General features: G+C 42.7%; 1 protein-coding gene across 2 annotated transcripts in view; it reads right to left on the bottom strand.

Moving 5' to 3' along the window:
* LOC122714358 (protein FAM214A) overlaps positions 1–12,138 on the bottom strand; it is a 30,178-nt gene that overhangs the window by 10,154 nt on the left and 7,886 nt on the right. Inside the window, exon 1 of one of the 2 annotated variants that reach the window (XM_043935629.1) lies at positions 8,208–8,721. The exons of the other annotated variant lie outside the window; for it this stretch is intronic. The gene's annotated coding sequence lies outside the window, so the exon portion shown is untranslated. Of the gene's footprint in view, positions 1–8,207; positions 8,722–12,138 lie in introns of those variants that run through there. 2 annotated transcript variants of the gene reach the window in all.

The following is a 12,138-nucleotide window of genomic DNA, read 5'->3' as shown; positions in this document are numbered from 1 at the left end:
GACTCGGAGGAAGGATCGAACGACGTTGTTTCTAGATATCGATAATAAAAAAGGTACTGGGAACTTTTATGCACGACTTCTGCGTAAGATAAGAGGGGGGGAAACGTTTCGCCTCCATTGTCGGTTTATTGTATTACATTCCGATACGTCGCATTGTCGTATGACGGATTAACACCCATTTGTCGACGATTTACGATTCGATAAGGGCAAGCTCTTTTTATAGATATGGGGCTTTTTTTAATGAACACGCAAAAATATGTATATATATATATATATGTATACATATCGAGCTTTATGCTCGATCGAATTCCCCGACGAGAAGACGAGGCAAAGTATATATACGGGGGATAACGTGAAGTGCGCATTAACTTTTGCACGTATAGGACAACGAAGCGTGAAATTTAAAAAGGTTGAAACGCGTGTGTAAAACGCATTAACAGAATTACACGGCTTCCAGGGTTGCCTACCTTACTAATTCTATTAACTAAGACGATTTTTTTTTTTTTTATGCTAATTAAAAAACGGACGTAAAATATTCTCTTCCTTCAAGGTATCTCTTTTCCATAGAAACGATTTTATCCCGTATACGACGAGCAATAACCTCTTTGTCGCGATATCATCTCGATCAATTTTTCTCTTATTTATAAATCGTTCGAACGAGGATCGATCCTCGGCCAGATACAATTTAATTAAACGACACGACGTGAGATGATTAATAAAAAAAAAAAAAAAAAAAGAGATACGATTCTTCTTCAAATCCGGACAGATTGGGGAAACTGATGCATCGTAGAAAATAAATTGTGTCTACGTTGTTGTCGAAATAATTAGTCACAATCAGCGACATCCGGCTACTATTAGGAGAGCAAATAAAATTGCGAAATTACAGGTTCTCGGCTACTATATGATAATCGAGCGTGGAAGTAAAATTTGTTAACACGTACGCGAAGCGAGTTCACCACGCGAGTTGAACTCGATGGTGATCGCGGATCGTTGGATTAGAAAGCTCGATTTTTTTTATATATAAACAAGGCCGTGAATCGGGAACGTATGCGTATCCACGATCGTTTCATTAACGGGAAAGCACGTATTTTCAGGGGCAATAAATGTCCCACGATTTAACAGGCGTTTCCAGTTTTTTAACCGGATACGTGGAAAGCGTGGAATTATCAGCTGGCAACGGATATAAAAAAATGCAAAGGATCCGCTAGCTAGCTAGCTAGCTGTTGTTTTATTCCCGTTCCCCTCCCCTCTCCGTGCGAATTGAAAGCAGCAAATGGCACAAAGGCGACCACGCGCTCGCGTTTCCCTTTCATTTTACACCGCGAACCGGAAGCTTTTCGCGAAATCTAACAGGCAGGGAAAAGAATTTCTTTCCTTTTTTTTTTGTTCTCCTTTTCTTTTTTTTTTTTTTTTTTTTTTTTTCTTTTGCGAAATTACTCGGATAAGTAATTAGAATCGAGGAAAAGAAAACGAGCGGGAATTAATTTCAACCACTTGCCGTTTCACGGCCTGTTTACTTTTTTCACAAGGCCTCTAAACTTGTTCCTTCCTTTTTGTTGCCTATATCCTTCCTCCCTTTTTTATCGTCTCCTTTCTTGCATTTTTCTTTTCTTATCGATCGCTTCCTAGTGATGTCTTCATCGCAGCAAAATGATTCTCCAAAAATCTTAAATAATGATATTGTTCGCGATAGAATCTGAATGGAATTACGTATCACGTGTCATGCGTGAGAATAAATTGTCGGAGGTAAGGTATTTTTTTAAACCAATCAAAGCATGAAAAGAAAAAAAGCAACTGCCGAGCAAACGCTTGCTCGCTATAATCCTGAATAGGCGAATCGTTCGGAAAACGAGGGCAAAGCGTTACGAAAATCGCTCGAAGAATCTCGCAACGCGACTCCCTCTCTCAAATGGGAATACGAGCTTATCACCGAGCGGCCGGATGCATTATTTGCACGTAAAGTGCAAATTTTCTTCTATAATCGTTCGTGTTTACACGCTCGATGAAGGGGATCATTGATCGGGAAGAGACCGTCTTCTGTTCCCATCATAGCCCATTACCAATTAGCTCGTTAAGATACCCGCCAATCAATACGCCTCTAAACACGCACGCCCGATGCTATAAAACACTCTCTACTAAAATCTAAAAATCTAAAAGCGTTTCTACCTGCCGTGAAAGAAACTGCCTCCTCTTCTCCTTTATTCTCCTCCAAAGTTATTTGCTTTATTCGCTTCCTGCCGAATCCCAATTGTCTACGATTCTTATTTCGAGTAACGAAAGGAAGAACAACGGATCCCAAATTTCAACCTCCGATTTTTAAGTTTCCTATTTTCCATTAAGAACCAAGCGAGGAACAGCAATAAACAGGATATTCTCTTTTATGCGATGCGAAGGTTTTCTGGATACACTCGAATCCGAATATGTATATATATATATATATATATATATATGTACAATCAGTCGCAGAGGCTGAAAAGGGTAACGATTGCGAACTGTCTCGAGAAGCAATCCTATAAATCTTCCTACGTCACGCGTCGACAAGCTCTTCTGCTCCTCCAACAGAGATTCGAGACTGGAAATTGAGATTTTTCTTATTTCCTTGGCGCATCCAGTCACCAGGAAGATACCGCATAGGTGTCTGCGCGCCGCGAAAAAGAGAATAAATTGCATCGAACATTTGAATATTCTTTAGCTTTCCAACAACTTTATTTCTCGTATATTGTTGAAATACGAATTGGAATTATACGTTGGAACAGTCTACGCGTCCGATTTCGAAGCGTAAATTAAGATATGAATACCAGTTACTTTCGCTAATGGATATTGGTGTTGAAAGCGAACATTCGAGGTTAATTGCCATTCTTGAACGTAGCTATTAACAACTTAACATTGTTTCTCACATTGAAGAATACGATCTTGGAATTGCTTTTTCTGCCAATAAACAAAAACTCGTCGAGGGATAATCGCCATCCTCAAAGATAATATCCTCTAATAAGAAATAATAACTTTTCGAGGATGATTCTCTCTCAAAATCTTAATTCAGAGAATTGAAGAATTTTTCAAGTGAAATATTTATCTCGATGAGTGATTTCTCGAGCGGAGAAATCGGTATCATCGCTCCCTTCGTCCTTCGAGAAAAGGGTCGTCGGTTTTGCCGCGTCTAGACGTGGTCGACTCACCCCTCTTCGATTTCGAGGGAATTGCCAGAAGGTTGAAGAACCCTGGCGGCATCGAAAAAAGCCAAACGAGACAAAGAACTCCTGATTACGTATGCGAGAACGGTGAAGAGTCGAGCTGTTCGATTAATCGAAAAGTCTCTCTGTGCAATCTGCACGGCAAATCTTTCATATCCGTATCTCTCGCCAATTTTTATATTTTCAATTCAGAGAAAAAAAATTTATTATCGCCGAGATTAATACTCTTATATTGTACTCTCTTTTAATAGGTGATAGATAAGACGTAATCTTCTATTATTTTATTTCTCGTTTTTTTTTTTTTTTTTTTTTAATCAACGAGAAGTAACGTAATAAAATCTTTTCTCGCAAAAGATTGATGAAGTTGCGAAGCGATAGAGTCGCAATTATAAATCGTTATTTATCACGTTGTCTTCGAATTATTCTGTTACACGATTTATACGGAAATAAAATCCGAGATTGATTGAACAACGAGAGAACAACAAGAACTGACCTCGTTCCTTAAATTCTGATATTATTTTTACAATCGTCCGATACCCTCCTTTGATTGGCCTATCCTCGATTCTACGTCTCTCTCTGCTTCAAGCTTCTTTTTATCCCCATCACGGTTTCACGGTCATTACTCAAAGCTTGAAACCAGTTATCGCCTCTTCCCATTCGATAACATAAATTACGAGCACCTCTCCGACCGCATTTACGCTTCTTCTTTTTGCCACACGATAAATTCATGCTTCGTAAAACAATTGTGCAATCTACCCACACTTGCATGCATTTTTTTTTTCTTTTTTTTTTTTTTTCCTTCCTTCTTTTCCTCCGCAATATTCTCTGTCGATAACCATTGCAATCATTGGACGGCGTAGGAAGTGTTCAGTCGCGCTCGGTTTAAAAACGAAATTGCAAAAGAAAAATCTCGCGTGAAAGAGAATTTCGAAGGGAATTTCGAACGAAACAACCGAACGAACGAAATTAATTCTACCTTCCACGGTTTCGTCGCGGTTGCGTAATAAAAAACGACGCGAGTGAGTAACGGTGACGAATCCATTCCTCTTTTTTTTTTTTTTTTTTTTTTTTTTTCCGTAGCTGTTCCAAAGACAATGGCGGACGGGGCGTCTTTATCCGAAGCGGAAACATTCGAAATCCCAGAGCATTTCGACCGTTGCGAAAATGTAACCCCTTTTATGGAGAATAATGGATCGAGAAACGGACTGTCAACAAGGAGCGCGCGTTTCCATTGATTGCCTCCCGGAGCAGGCGAACAGCTCGTCCCTAAAGACGTGTACTAACCGTTCAGGAAACCTCGAACCCGCTGCACCGGCCGGACTGCACCTTGTTTTCTTTCGTCACGTGCACCGGGGAATATAGAAGACCGTGGCTGCGGACGTGACACAACAACAAATTTAAAGGGACTACAAAAATCGAGGGACGCTACGACCCTTTTCGAAAGCATCTGCTCGATCCTCAATTAACTCCTAGCCTCTATTTTTTTTCCCTTCGATTTCGAACGAAAAATCTCCACTCTCGTCCCTTTTCTAGCCTCCACATTGCGAAACCAACTCGTTTTATTCCGAGTATCCATCGATTCGTTTTGATCAATGCAGAGAGAGTGAGAGCGAGTGAGTGAGCGAGTGAGAGAGAGACATACGCTCTTAGCATAATCTTTTTAATCTCGTAGCTCTTATTCGAGGTATATAAGGTCCCAGCGAACGAACTTGAAAAGGAACCATTCTTGCATCTCACAGCCTTATCGCGATGAATTTAATTTCGTTCCATATTTAATCGTGACGCGCACAGCCTGTCTGTAACTTAATTATACCAATTTGCTTCTTGTTGTTCTGTGCAAATAACGTGTGCCCTTCCCATTCGTTTCCTTTCCTTTCCAACGATCAACGCGATCAAACGTGACAACGGGGGAGGGAGGACGATAATGTTATTTTCGTGAAAAAATAGATATCGGATAGAGCTCAAATAAAAACACACAATGTTTTTATACATCGATTACGCAAAGATAATCCGTATCATCCGATCATCGTCTCGATTATTTTGACGCGAACGAGCAAACCAGACAATCAGAGTATTCAAGATAACGACACGTCCTTGCTTTGATAACGGATTCTATTATTTTTTTTTTTTCTCGTCGCTCCCGCGAAATTTACACTTGTATTGTAATCGTGTTTGCGCGGCGATGTACGTTAACACGAGATGCGCGTTAAGCTTGGCAAATATGATCATTTTTTTTTAAACACGAAAATCGTTTAAGATTTCGATTTGAAGAATTAACGGGACACTGTTCGGTTTACACTGTTCGATCCATTCGACTCGTCCCGTCGATCCGTCCGCACGACAGGAAAGAAATCTTTACGGATAATATTTTTTCACTGTCAGAACGATCGGATGCTTAATGGTTCCCTCGTTATGCGGTTTATGACCCACACCATACATACCACTAGGGACCGAGTGTGGGTTTCGAGAGCGAGCCTAGTACCAAACGATCGAAAGACATCAGCCTCCGCCAACCGAGTTTCGTCCATTATAATATTATTATATTCCGCCTCTTCGAGGGAAATCGTCGTTTACGCAATTACTTCGCCTTTACGGCCAACTTTTCCCCACCCCTTCTCCATGAATCATGGACCAATCAACTTCAGACGTTAATCGTGATTCATTGCTCGATGTTAACAATTTTTCCTTTCTTTCTTTTTTTTTTTTTTTTTTTTTTCCCTCTTTTATTTTTCCGAACAACGATTACCCACCTCCTCCTCCTCCTCCTCCTCCTCCTCTCTCCTAATAGTCGTGCCGCCTTTCGAGATATAAATAAACGTTAAAAGAAGTCTAATATTGACGGCACCGCGATAACAAGAGAAAAGAAACGCAAATCTTCGTCCGCGAGATATTATTACAGGGAACGTCGGCCTTCGTTCGCCACAATTGCAAACAGTGGAAAGGTTCAGATACCAGGAGAACAAAGTACAATGCACTCGGGAACACTTGCTCGGAGAGGTTGAATCGCGCTTGGGGTGAGCCCAAGAGAGAGATTCGCTCGAGAAGGATTTCTTCTCGTGGTTGCTTGGTCGAGCTGAAAGCGAAGCGACTTCTCGAGCAGAGAAGAAAGGAAGGAAGAAAGAAAGGAAGAAAGAAAAAGAGGAAAAAATCCAACGAAGGAGAAGGTGAATCGTTGCGTAACGGGAAAATTTCATCCGCGAAATGCCAGCTAATGACAAATTGAGAATCGCATTGCACTTTGGCTAGCGTCTAATGGCACAATAGTTTAACCATCCACCTTGCGAATGACTTTCTATTTCCAGAAGCGTTAGAGGGTCTCGCGTGTGCAGCTGTTGCACACACGGAGTCATGTATATTAAACAGCCGCGAGTGAAATCTGTGCTGAAAAAGCAAACCAAGCCGTGGATGACCCTAAACCGACACCAAAATTGAACACCCTCCGAATCGGATGCATTCGAGAGGAATATTCCACGCGGTCTGACGTGGATCGATTTAGTGATTAATTTTGAAGAAAAGCGCGTTGAAAACGTTGGAGAAAATGCGTGTCGAGTTACAAACGCGGAACGCGTTGTTCGGTTGAACATTGAAATTCGAGCGATTCGAGCGAGCTTCTATTTCTATTTCCAGAGACACAGTGGACACGCGGGTCGTAATCGGAACGTCTTCGTTTTCTAAAGCTCCTACTCCTCCTCTAAAACGAGCACGAGTATATTCGATACCGACCGAATGATTGAGAGATCACGAACAATCCCATCAACAATCCCATCGACACAAATTGATTAATAGTTCCCCGACCAGTTTTACGGGAGAGCCGTAATCACGAGTTCCTCGAGTAAAATGTTAATTATGAAAAATCGTGGAACCGAGCAGGGAAATTACATAATTGAACAGTGAGAGTAGAGACCTCAAGCTTCCTCTCGTACTAGATTTCCATTTATATAACGTATATCGCCAGCCGCGATTAAATACGATCGTTTTCTTTTACGGAATCGGATAATCGGTATTTCCAACTATTATAACGAAAAACTTCGCGTTCCATCGCGTTTTTACACCTCGTATCTTCGCGCGTGGTTTCGATCAAGACGAGATTCCCCCAAGTGGCTCGGTCAAAATTTCGATCAGGATAGAATTTCGAGACGATATTCGGGGGCGACGATCAAGGGAGCGCGAAGATGAGCGCGGACACTCGGAGATACATGTCCCGGTGTTAACTGGGAAAAGAAACGGCGCGGTGGAGGTAGGAGCTAGTCGAGTAAAAGAGGCGAGGTGAAAGAGCGGTCCTCTGGATATCATGTCAAGGCTAATGTTTATCGATCGAATAGTAGATACACGCGCGTCGGCTGACTTATCGACTCCGCTCGCACATCGCCTATTCTTTATCCTTTTTTCCCTGCCCGGGTCGAGGCCTCTTTGTCCCGTGTTGCACACGGTGAGGTTGCAGAAACGCAGTGTCGGGCCAAAAAACGAGCATTTCCACTGTTTATCGTCCGAAGATCCCGAAATGATTTCGCGAACGAAGTGTGCGAATTCTCTCTCGTCGCGTACAATGTTTGTTGCGATTAGATTATAATTTATCCGTTCTAGAAAGAAAACGTGCACGTACGCAAACGTGTGGGGAAAACGTGTGTAAAATGATTGCGTAAATAAATTCGCTCTGGTAAATACTCTGTCTCTTTCTCTCCTCTTCCCGAGAAAGAAAAACGACAATGAAACTTCTGTCTAGTCGTAATAAACCAACCATCGATGCGACTTTACGACCTCATGATTTATCGCTTTCGGATTCTTGTTACACGAATACTCACGATTGACCGCCGTTTGCGGCTGACATTTTAAACGCGAACGTCTTACTTGATTTTACATCGATTATTTTATATTGTTTTTACATCCCGCGAATCTTGCGTGAAAATGCGAACTTTTTTTTTTTTTTCAATCGATATAATCGATGGAAAGAGGAGAGAAAGAGAGAGAGAGAGAGAAAAAAATGTTTAATAAAAAAACAAAAATAATGTTTGTTACCTTACGTAATGATGAAGAAAGAAAAAAAATGACGAAATGATTTGAAAGATGGATATAACAGAAGACATGGAAGGATACCATCCAGACCCTAGCTAGGTACGATCCTGACTGTACTGGGGGCTCGTATCAGCGACGAGGTCAGCTGAGCGTAGCGTCGAGCAGCCTCAGCTGGGAGCAAAAGATGGCGTCGAACAGCTGATTGACTGTCCGTACATGCGCAGTGTCGCTTCACTAGCAGACGCCGTGTGAGTTGCAGCGAGCGCACGTGCGAAATATCGAAAGTTCTATTTCCAGGTTGGAACGAAAATGGCTTGCCGTTTCTCGTGCCATATGGCTCGATTCGCGACTTGCTTCCCACCAAGGGAACAAAGACCGTCGACTAACCCTTTGGCCATGAGACTATTTTCGGAAGAAAGCACAATGCCGAACAATCTTTCCATTGAACCACTTCATCGCAAATGAAATAGGGGGAGGGGGGAGAGAGAGAGAGCCTCTTTGACCGGAGCTCTCGTTCACATCAAATCACACGTTTATCACGCGAGGGAAAAATCTAAAAAAAAAAAAAAGAATCGTTTTAAATTAATTTTGGAGCATAAAAATCCTCGACCGATAATGGTATCGAGTGCATAATTTGAAAAAGTGTCGATAAATCGTTCGTTAATTTCTTCGATAATTCCGGATCGTTACTTCGGATGGTGTGTCGAGCAAAGCTTACAAGGTCAAAATGGAAAGGAATTTTACTTTATCGTTCCATCTGACCATCCCCAGGACAAATAGCACTTTCACTTAACAACATAACGGTAACGAGCCTTTTCCAAGAACAATGAAAAAATAGAAGTAATTTTATCGGACGTTTACTACCTGGTAAGGTAGTAAACGAGGTAGTACCGCCCTTGAATTTATCGCACGAGGTTACACGAGCGATGCCACCATTGCACACGCACGTAACTGCTAGGAATAGTTACCAAATGTCGCTTTATAAATGACATTCCAGTTGGTACCATGCCAACGCTAATCGTCACGATATTGCGGCACGTTTCATGACGTTTCCACTCGTGTCCTTTCACTCTGACCAGGTGTTCGATTCCGCCAGCTGTATCGAGTGCACGAAAATCTCTTAAACAATTCTACTTCTTCTCCCCATTCTATCTTTCTTTCATCGAGAGTTTCCCATTCCTCCTGGAAAACGATCGATCGACTTCGAATTCTTCGAATAATTTTACGATCGAAAAAGATCCGTTTCGATCGAGGATTGGTTTTGCCATTCGAGATGATGCTCGTAACCTTACACGAAAGCGAAGGTATTTTCGACACGGGCGCAACATGTTGAAAACCGGTTGCATCGAACAAGTTAGCAAAAGTAAGGAGCCACTGGTCCTCTGTCTGCTACGCTCAACCGAATTACGATAACCGTAACCCGAGCTAAAGGAACAAGCAATCCTTTCTCATTCGTGTCCTTTCACTCACTTCAGCCAGGTGGTACGAATTACCAGGTCCGTTTAAACAGACATTTCTAAGCTACTTAGTGACAATGGCCATTGGAAAAAACAAGCGGTACCTCTCGTTATTGAAACAAGAGGGTCGTTCGAATACAAATGGGACCCAGACGAAAGTAATTTTCGAACTCGGCGACTTTAAATTTCGAACGTTGCAAATGGCCATTTATATTCAATGGCCTCGAGAATAATTCAATGCAGGCTCGAGAAAAATTTTATTGCAGTTGCTTTTATTGCAGGATAGAATAATAGAAAGTGACATCGAATGGAGGATTTAAACTTTGAGAAACAACTTTGTACCAGAATCTGCGTTCATCGTTGGCATAACTAATTACTGCGCAGAATATTATTGTGTCATAATTACAATTCTCGTTGAGTTGCTTCATTAATAACTCGTAGCGTATATGGATACGATTGTGAGATTAGATTGATTTCTCGTCGATGAGACACCGTTCGATTGTAAATCGCGTGAAACTGCGTAAATCGAAATCACGCGGAAAAATCCTTTCACCTTGGTGACAGCTATCGATATACAGAGATTCTACTTTTTTCACGAGATTCCACAAACACTAATGAATTATTTCCAAGTTACTTAAGACGGTTTTTTCGTTGGAACGAAATCAAATCGTTATTCGGTATTCGAATAAAAATCTCTGTACAGAGAGAGAGAGAGAGAGAGAGAGATTTCGATCGATACACTGTCCCACTTAACTACTCGAAAACAGGTAGACAGACATAGTTTTCAAGGAAACGACATTCCGTGAAAGATACGAAACTACTGTTACGAGGAAGAAAATATGCATGATAATTGAAAGGCAACGCGCTATATCTCGATCACGTGGCCGTTCGATACCCGAACACTTATCGTATGGTGACACTGGCAAACTTGGCCGCAACTTCCGCGTGGCGTCCACGCGCGGGCAGAGCTTGCGAATTGCGCGTAAAACCGACGCACGCGATTGCATAATGTGCTTGCACGAGTGCACACGTGTCAGTGCGTGGTACGATGCACGTCGTGGTGCAGCGATACCGTGCCACGGCTGGCTCTGTTGCTAACTCGTGAAACCGCACCCTGGCTGCGGTGTCGTTTCGCGACTTCAAAATGCTTTCGGAACGAAAAGAAACCAGAGACGCGAGCGAGCGAGCGAGCGAAATACCAGACCGATCGATTTACCGGGGAACAAGGGGAATAAAACAATTCCAACCGATTGTTAATTAAACCGATTTTCATAAATCTGATCTAAACCTTATATACGCATAACTCTTATATACGGATAACTCGCCGTTACGTAAACGGGAGGGAAGAACTAGGGAAGAGCAGATATGAGATGTAATAAAGATCGAAGAAGGAATTACAACTGTGACTCCTTGCTGCACGCGTACGTATCGTTTATTGTTCGAACCGCCTATCCCGTTCCTGTTGCCTATCCACTTCCTGTTTTTCTAACGCGAAAACAAGGCCAAACTCATTAACCGTAGCGATCTACCGAATCCAATGGCAAGCTGGTCGAATTAGACGGTCGAACGCCGATCGCTAGAAATACATCACGAGTCGCGTACCTTTTGATTCTATCCGTGTGTGCGACCGGGCTGCCAAAAGAACGTTTCCAACGCCACCCAAAAATAAACTCGCGCTTCCGGTAGGCTCGCGCGCTCTTTCGCACTGTTTCGCACCCACCAAACACCGCGCGCTCGTCGAACGAGCCTCGTCAAATTCCTCCTCCTACCGCGCTTCTTTATCCCCCTATTTCTCCCCCTCGTTCCTCTCCTTTCCTTTATCTTTGCACTCGTTCCGTATTTTCCGTATCGCGCACTTCCATAACGAACGAAACGGAGACTTGGAGAGAGATTTAGGATGGCGCACCGCGACGGTCGAAGACACTTCGCCCGGCTGTTCTTACAAAAATCGAGAGTTCTCTCTCGAGATTGACCCACCGCGTTCCACTTTTGCGGAGTACAGCCACGAAACTGGGTCGACTGGCCGAAGTAACAAGGGGGTGCACGGTTTACGGACGAATCTATCCCGGCTAGCCGAGTATTGTCACGGAGCGGAGAGAATCAAACGAATCGTACAAATTTTCACGAATGTTCAGAGATGGAATCGATTTTGAACTCGCTCGAAGAAATTTATTTTTCTCCTCTCTCTCTCTCTCTCTCTCTCTCTCTCTCTCTCCGCTCTCCGTGTAATTTCGTAATTTCGATCGAGGAAAGAGAGAGAGGCGGGGAATGATAGAAGTGGTGGAGGTAGTCGGAGGACAATAGCAGCGCAGTTCCCCACAAGGGAAATTCGAAATAATTCACCGCGCGGATAGCTGCAAGGTGTACGGCCTCTGTGAAACCGCAGGTTGCCCGTTTACCTTTCAAGGGAGCGAACGCTCGATTTCCAATCGAATTTCATAGGGCGATAATTAACGAGATTAGAATCGCTCGATCGA

This window comes from Apis laboriosa, unplaced genomic scaffold (genome assembly GCF_014066325.1).
Source record: "Apis laboriosa isolate Shangri-la unplaced genomic scaffold, ASM1406632v1 scaffold29_cov151, whole genome shotgun sequence".
NCBI lineage: Eukaryota > Metazoa > Arthropoda > Insecta > Hymenoptera > Apidae > Apis > Apis laboriosa.
This window is presented reverse-complemented; position numbering and strand designations above follow the sequence as displayed.